Here is an 8,687-nt window from a genome sequence, read left to right on the forward strand (position 1 = left end):
TAAAAAAAATTATTGGAGTATAGTTGATTTACAACGTTGTATTAGTTTCAGTTATACATATACATATATTCATTCTTTTTCAGATTCTTTTCCCATATAGGTTATTACAGAATATTGAATAGAATTCCCTGTGCTATACAGTAGTCCTTGTTAGTTATCTATTTTGTATGTCATAGTATGTGTATGTTAATCCCAAGCTCCTAATTTATCCCTCCCCCCCAACTATAAGGGCTATTTTTAAATGATGATTGAAATTGAAACATAAAATCTAAAAATTCTAATGGAACATGTGGATCCTAAGAATACAATAGATGCCATTTGGAGATATACTGATTTATTTAAATTATTTATAATGTATTGATTATTAATGATAATATAATATTGCCATGTTTTAAGAACTGATACAAACATTATTACTGTTTTATTATTTGGCATAAAGAAAATTATGTGAAAGATAATGTATTCCTTTTATCATGAATAAAACTTTTAATGCTTACAATATATACTCTCAAGCCAAAGATTCTGATCTAGTTGGTATGCAGTGGGGCTCAGACATCAGCATTTTGAAAACTCTGCAGGTATTCTCAGGTGCTGCAAGGCATTTTGAAAGCTCTGCAGGTATTCTCAGGTGCCGCCAGAGTTGAGGCCAGCTCTGTTGGATGGCATGGAGAAAGCAAAAATAAATTGGTATGTATCATGCTCTGAAGGGCCTGGTGCCAAGTGAGGACAGGGAAAGGAGTGACTATTTTTAAGCCCTCCTGAGGCAGACCTTGCTTTGCATCTGTTTTATTTAATCTTCACAACAATCCCATGAGCTAGGAACCATCACTCCCATCTTACAGGAATTGAGACCCAGTGATATTAAGTGAATTGACCAGAAGCTAGTAAGTAAAGGAGCTGAGATTTAAAAACATTTATGTCTACTCCATCTTGTTACAAAAAAAATGATTTGGGGCTACAAGCTGGGATTTGAAATCAGGCCTTTCCTTTTTGGCCGTGCGTTCCCACCGACTTGACATCCCACTACACAAGATTCTAGCAGCAGAAAGTGATTTGGTTCAGGCATAACAAGAACATTATCTTGATCTTCTGAAATTGGTGCTCTGGGGCTTTTATTTAGTAAGTACTTCTCAGGACCTCTATATTTATTAACTGAGTAATAAGAGTGCTGTTTTATTGTAGGTGGAAATAAGCTTTCTTGTGTTTTATGCTGAGAGAATAAGTGCTATTATCTTTATTTGTTTATTCTAGAGCAGTAGTTCCCACCTGGGGGTGATTTTGCCACCCACGGGGTACTTGGCAATGTCTGGAGGCATTTTTTGTTGCCACAACTTGTGGAGGGGGTGCTACTGGTGAGTAGTAGAGGCCAGGGGTGCTGCAAACATTCTACAATGCACAGGACAACCCTCATGACCACCAGTTATCCAGACCCAAGTGTCAGTAGTGCTGAGGTTGTGAAAACCTGCTCTAGAGGAAAGGAATTACCTGGTATGTGAAATATTAGTGACTTTTAATAACAACCAATAAATACCATTTATTAAACATCCGTGGTGTTTTGAACCCTTCAGTTGATCAGTCAGCATTTATGTTCTTGGTATCACGTCCAAAGGTCCATTAAAAATGGTTTTTGACCTCAGGAAGCGTACACTCCAATGGGAAACCAAGAAAGTTCTGAAAACTTGAGCAGCTGTCAGAAGCTATCAAAATCATAGTCCATACAATGAATGGCAAGGAAGATGGTCCCTTCTATGTGAGTGGTTAAGAGTAGCATCTCTGAAGTTGGGAAGAAAGCTCTTTGTTGCATTCCTGATTCACCTTTTGCTATCCATGTGACCTCAGACCAATACGTTGAACTGCTCTGATAAGTCCTCCTCCATAAAATGAGGATAATGGTAGCACCCATATCATAAGGTTGTTGGGAGATTTTAATGAGATAATATTGATACATGTGGAGCACAATGCCTGGCACAGAGAGGCACTCAGTAAAGTCTTGCTTTCCTTGTTGTTATTATTATTGGAGAGAGTCCACTGAGGTGGGGCCTGGGAGCTGCCCACACTTCCTCCGGAGGAGGATTCCTCCTTGAGCAATGACAGGTGAATCAGGGCTGTAGGTGCTTCACTTGGGCTCTAGGACGCAACCTGTCCAGCTGGTAATGAGCTGTTCACTGCAGCCGAACTGGGGTGGCGCTGGGCTTGATTGGCTGGGGGAGGTGGGAAAGAGGATAGATAGCGAGTTCTCTTTTCCTGTGAAAGTTTGTAAACTGAAAACATTCACTGCAGTCTGCAGAGCAGAAGCAGTGTGGGGAGAGGTGTGTGAATGTCTCCATCTGTGAATGAAACATGATTTAGAGCCAAGGCTGCTCCAGACTTCTTCCCCAGGCAGGACATGAGCTCTCTAGAACTCTCTAGGGGAGGTGATAGGCTGGCTTGCCCCCAGACACTCAGGTGAGGACAAAGGGTGGGGTGTTCATGCCCTGGATACCTGCCAGCTTCTCTGCTAATGAGGTCATTCTGGCTCTTTGCCTTTGACATGGATTTTACCAGAGAAGGGCACCCCATCTTTATCCATTGTTGTCCACACCCTTACTGGCTTCCTGTGTTTTGTAAACATAGATATGTTTAGTTTTCTTTCACTGGTGTTATTCCAACCCCATGCCCTTGTACATTCTTTGTCCAGAACAATCCTCCTCCAGGGCAGGGAGGGCCGTGTTTTTGATGCATGCAGGTGTGGGCCCTTCAGCTACATCTAACGGTCCCCCTTGTTGCCTGCTGTCTCAGAATGTTCCCTTCATTCTGTGGGGTCCTGGACTTGAGCTTTCCTTGGCTTATTTCAGCCTCTGCCACTTGACTCCTTTTGGTGGCCGCCTTCTGTTTCAGGTCGTATGGGAAGGCTGCTGGAGGGTGGGTGGGAGAAGGATGGGAACCTCCCTCAAGAGAGGCTGAGGGACATGGCAGCTCTTGTTCACACAGGTCCACATTTATTTATCTTGTAATACCCTTTGGATATTCCCTGTCTTGATCTACACTAGGAACTTCCTGGAGGCTTGTGCCCAAGAGAGGGGTAAGCGCAGGACTCAGAAGGTGGCTGTGAAGCACAGTCTTGAGTGTTTGTGGGGACACTGGCTGCCTCAGGCCTAGCATCTAGATTTACCTACCGGGCAGCTCAGGCCTGGCACTGCTGGCAGCTTATCACATCAGGGCTGTGCTGAGAATCAGCAACGCCAGGGCCTTAGGACCGTATGCTGCTGCCCCCAGAATCTAGCTCACCTTCATTTCCCTAGATCGCTCCACATATACCATCACCCCTAGGCTGGTACCCTGACACGTCATTCTCATCTCCACACTTAGCTTATGTTTTCCAGGTTGTGCTTAAAAGAGCACAGGCTTTAGCGTTGGTTTCAAGTTGCTGCTCTCCCACCTACTAGTGTGTGACTTGCTGTCTGAGGCTGCGTATTTTCATTTGTCTCTGATTCATAGCCCTGCTGTGACAGTCAATTCAGTAATTGTTATTTGAGTGCCTAGTACACGTCAGGCACTCTGCTCAGCCCGGGGGTGGTGGGGGCAGTGGGCAATCACCCAGCAAAGACCAGCACCCAGCACCCAATCCCTGATTGTGCATTTCGTTTAGTGTTGGGAGGTAGGTCCATAAGCAGGTAGCTTCAAAGTCATGGGTAAATGCTAAGATAGAGGTAAGCACAGGATGCTTTAGGAGTACAAATGAAGGGCAAGAATGAGTTTTGGAGTAAACAGTGGATGAGTTGTTTTGAAAGATGGGGGGAGATGACCCAGACAAGTGGGAGAGGTGGGGGGAGGTTTTCCTGAATGAGAGAAGTGTGGAGGATGAAACAGTGTGCTGTGAGCAGAGAAATTACTACGACATAATGTTCAGTACCAGGATTGATGGGGCTGATGCTGGAGACTGAATAGAGGCCAAGTAATGGGAGGCCTTGTAGGTCATGCCAAGAATTTAAAACTCTATCCTATAGGCAATGGGTTTTAAAGCAGGTGAGTGACATGGCCAGATCTTGGTCTGGATCACACACTTCAGCGATTATGTGGGGAACAGATGTGAAAGTGAAAAATCTGGAATTAGGAGTCCAGTTAGGAGGCTGTCTCAATAGTCCAGGTGAGCGGTGATGAATCACCACACAATTCATCAGCAGCAGGTGCAGGGCATAGAGGGGAGGGGATAGATTTTAAAAATCAGGGCAATAAAGAGAGCAGATCTTAGAGGCAGATTGCTGAGGAGAGGGTGGGGTTAAGGATGACCGGAAGGGTGGATGATGGTGCCGTTGACTAAGATGGGGAACACAGGAGGATCAGGTTTGGGGTAAGAGTGGAGAGGATGAGTTCAGCTCGAGACAGATCTAGTTTGAGGTGCCTGTGAAATGTCCTGGTGGAGATGCCTAGCACAGAGTTGTATACACGAATCTGATGTTCAGGAAGGAAATCCAGGCTGGGATATAGACTTGTGAGTTACCTGAATATAGGTGATAGTGAAAACTTCAACATTGAATGCTATTGTCCAAGAACACCGTGTGGAATGTGAAGAGTAGTAGTTTAAGGGCTGATTGACAGGGAACCCCAATGATTAAGTGGTGGATGGAGGGGGATTCCAAAGTGGAGACACACTTGTGTAGAAAGGATGGCGTTACAGTCATGAGGGAGTAGACAGTTTTAAGAAAGAGAAAGTGAATAATAGAGTCAAGTGCATCAATAAGAAAAGTATAGAAAGCTCTCCACTGGATTTGGCAATAGGAAGGTATTGATGATTTTTGACTGAGGAGTGGTGACTAGGGGATCAGAGACTGCAGTGGATTGAATTGGGGAGGGAAGGAAGTGGGGAGAGCAGTATAGATTTTAATAAGGGAGGAAGAAGGGAGATAAGGTGGGGCTGGGAGACCCAAGTGAAAGAAGGTTTTTGTTTGTTTTTAAAATGTTGCAATACTTGAATGTATTTATAGGATAAGAGGCAGGAAAACACTAGAGAAGGAGAGGTTGAAAGATAAGAAGTGAAACAACCACATCACACCCTCCTAATACTTGTAACGTGAAACCCCAGACAAGCAGCCTGCCTTCTGCAAGTTAAGCTGTATGCCTTCGCTCATCACCCAGCAGCAACAGAGTCCACGAGTCTATGTGTCTCAGTCTGCAGCAGCTCAAATCCCAGCTTTCTCTATGGACCCAAGTCATTATTCAACACTGAACATGCACGATTGGCTCCACCATCCTTGGCTCAGCAATGAGGCTTCCAACAAGGTCTTTCTCAGCCAAACTCAGTCCAGCAGATTCCAATCCCTATTTATGCACCACTGCAAGGACAGCATCCAGCCCTACTGGGTGCTAGACCTGCTGTTTCCCAGGCTCAGGCATTATTTAGTTCTTCACTTCAACTGTATGTATCTCAGCCAGCCTTTATTCAAAGCAGTCTATCCCTGCTGTCTATGGTCCTTTCTGGTACTGCCATCCGCAACTTTCCAGCTGCCCAACTCTGGAGACCTGCCAAGGCACAATTGGGTCTTGGCTTTCAACAAACTTCAAATATGCAGCCTATTCCTGTATTGTATGAACATCAGCTGGGTCAGGCATCAGGACTAGAAGGTTCCCAACTGACTGATACACATCTTCTCCAGGCTAGAGTGGATCTCACCCAGGCTTCAAATCTTTATTCTGGACAACTACAACAGCCTGGTCAGACAAATTTTTATAACACTGTCCAGTCACCGAGGGCTCTCCAGCAGGTTGCAGTACCTTTACCAGCATTCCAGCTTTTCTTGCCTAATTTTGGGTCTACGGGACAGCCTTTAACTGCTCTGCTTCAGACTGTTTAGCCCCCATTACAGCATCCCACCCCACAAGTGCAGGCACAGAGCATGAGTCGTCCTGCGCAAATAAGCCAGCCTTTCAGAGGATTAGTTCCTGCTGGAACTCAGCACAGCATGATCACAACTGCAGTAAAAAAATGTCTGAAATGGAACTAAAAGCCTTAGGAAGTGGCACTGATATAAAACCAGGCATACCTCCAATCAGCAGTAGAAACACCATACCAACATCTAGTCCCTTCCGGGCTACTTCCACAAGTCTGCACAGCCAGTCTAGCAAAACAAACAGCATTGTCTATGAGAAGCCGTTCCGGTCAGCCCCTGCCACTGTGAGAATAACACAACCATTTCCTACACAGTTTGCACCCCAGAAGAGAGCTGTGAGAACAGGACTCAGCCACAAGACGCTTGGTCCTAGGTGTTGGCAGAGAGCAGAGGTTTTTCAGTCCATGCAGTGGTTCTTTGCTGAACAGCAACAGAGCAAACAGATAGGAGGCAAAGTCCAGAAAGTGGACAGTGGTTACAGTAAACCTCCTGAAACACTGACCGACCCTCCTGGTCAGGAAAAAGCTGAAGAAAAGCCACCCCCTGTACCCACCATAGTCACCAAACCTGTTAGAACTGGACCAGTTAAACCTCAGGCAATCAAAATGGAAGAAATAAAGGCTCAAAAATGTGGTTTATTGCAAGGGTTGGGGGAGGGGACAGGGAAAGAGGGAGAATGAAGTCAGATAATGCCAGCAGCCAGGGATAAAACGGTCTGGGACAATATCCTGCCCAGAGCTTGGAGGTGCACAAGGGACGTAGGAGCAATTTACAGTGACACACAGCTGCTGCCCCAGGAAAACGAGGCTTTGCCAGCTCGCCCCTACTATGTAACATGCACTCTGGATGGCCATGCATCTTCAACCAGAATTTATGTACGAATATGTGCACACATTCCTTGAGTGCATATAATTTAGAACTAAAATCCTTATGGTTAGATGACACACCAGAAATACGAGAGAAATGACACCACAGAGGAATAGCTCAGCCTGAACAATGTGGTCTCAGCTAAGACATCAGATGTGGTTTCTTTGCTCCCTGTGTTCTTTGGATATGGTGGTAGCATTTGTAGGCTTGGTGGTGAAAACATAAGATAACTGGTAGAGAAGAGCCTTATTTTTTATTATGACAACTTGCTATTTTTGTAACATGGTGATTGAATTGAACACAATCAAAGTTCAGCAACTGATCTCCCCCTCTTCCTGGATGAGGGAAATATTGATGTCAGCATCCTTGAACATATCCAAGTGGGCAGTGTTTGGCCACTGCCTCTGTTTGAAATGATGCTGGGTTTTGGTTGTGGCCCGAAGCTTTGAAGTTCTACCTGGCATCTCCTTTCTTCCATGGAGCTCTTCCCATTCAGACCTGACAGATTTGGTCAAATACTTGTTGAGTCTTGCTTGCCTCTCCTCGGTCATCTTTGTATGAATCCAGTGGTTGTTTTTTGTTTGTTTTTTTTAAATGGGTTTTAACTGATGTTCATGAAGATCAGTGAGTACCTAGAACAGTGCCACTAAAGAAAGGAAATCCTATCCAAGAAGGTGCATTTCTGTGCCAGAGCTGTGTCATAACCAACCTTTGGGCCCTCTGCTGGAAAAGTAGAATCAAGTCTCAAATAATGCCTTTTAAATTGTATCCTCCGGTATTAAAGATGTTGGACAGTACTGTATCCTACCCCTGGGAATTATCTTGTACCTGCTTTATGATGTGTAGTAGTGACTGTGCTTTATCAGAGCTGTTTTCAATGAGGCTATTCTAGACTGTTTTCTTTTCAGATGATGATTGAGAAGCCAATAAAAAAGATAGTGCCGGGTACCACAACAGTAACAGAACTTTGCTGTTTTCTGGGGTTTTGTTTTTTATCTTTTTTTTTTTTTAATGGATGTCTCTGTATGACTGCAGAACCTGGAAAAGCTGTCGCTGCTGTCAACGCATAACATATGCTATTGGTCTCTCTCTCTTCATATATATACTCATTGTTATATACATAAAATTTGAATTTTTAGAAACATTAGTGGTGCTCTCAACTTTGGAAAAAGTATCCCAGTTGTACCATGTTTGGTTGGCATTGTACAGAAATTAACAAGCATTTGGTCTAAACACATCAAACATTTTTTTCCATTTGTACAGGGGTAACACACTATATTAAATATGTAAGGTCTTATCTACATGGGTTTGATTACAGAAACTAATAAAGTATGCTCTAAATAAAAAAAAAGAGAGGCTTCCCTGGTGGCGCAGTGGTTGAGAATCTGCCTGCCAATGCAGGGGACACGGGTTCGGGCCCTGATCTGGGAAGATCCCACATGCCACAGAGCAGCTAAGCCAGTGAGCCACAACTACTGAGCCTGCACGTCTGGAGCTTGTGCTCCGCATCAAGAGAGGCTGCGACAGTGACAGGCCCGCACACCGTGATGAAGAGTGGCTCCCGCTTGCCTCAACTAGAGAAAGCCTGTGCACAGAAACGAAGACCCAACATAGCCAAAAATAAATAAATAAAAATTAAAAAAAAAAAGAAAGATAAGGAGTGACAACTGATACAAACAGGTTCCAAAGGTGGAGAACACAGAGGTAGGGACTGGCCTGGGGTAGGAAGAAGGACACTCACCCTGGGGAAGAAGGAGAAGAAGGAGTGCAGATGGGTAAGTGTATAGGTGGGGGCTGGAGAGTTAGGGAGACTCTCATCTTAGGGCTTCAGTTTTCTCACTAAGATAGGAAGAGTTGTTGTCTGCTGAGATGGAGGGCTTGGGGTTGGGTGGGTGGGTGGGGGTCTTGAAGAGGGCTGTGGAGGTTGGAGCAGTTCCTGAGGAGAATGGGAGA

At 44.7% G+C, this 8,687-nt stretch overlaps 1 pseudogene; it reads left to right on the top strand.

Moving 5' to 3' along the window:
- The first annotated feature begins 4,301 nt into the window (after positions 1-4,301).
- Positions 4,302-7,962, top strand: LOC101288231 (protein PRRC2C-like; annotated as a pseudogene).
- Positions 7,963-8,687: the final 725 nt, after the last annotated feature.

This window comes from Orcinus orca, chromosome 8, assembly GCF_937001465.1.
Source record: "Orcinus orca chromosome 8, mOrcOrc1.1, whole genome shotgun sequence".
Classification (NCBI taxonomy): Eukaryota; Metazoa; Chordata; class Mammalia; order Artiodactyla; family Delphinidae; genus Orcinus; species Orcinus orca.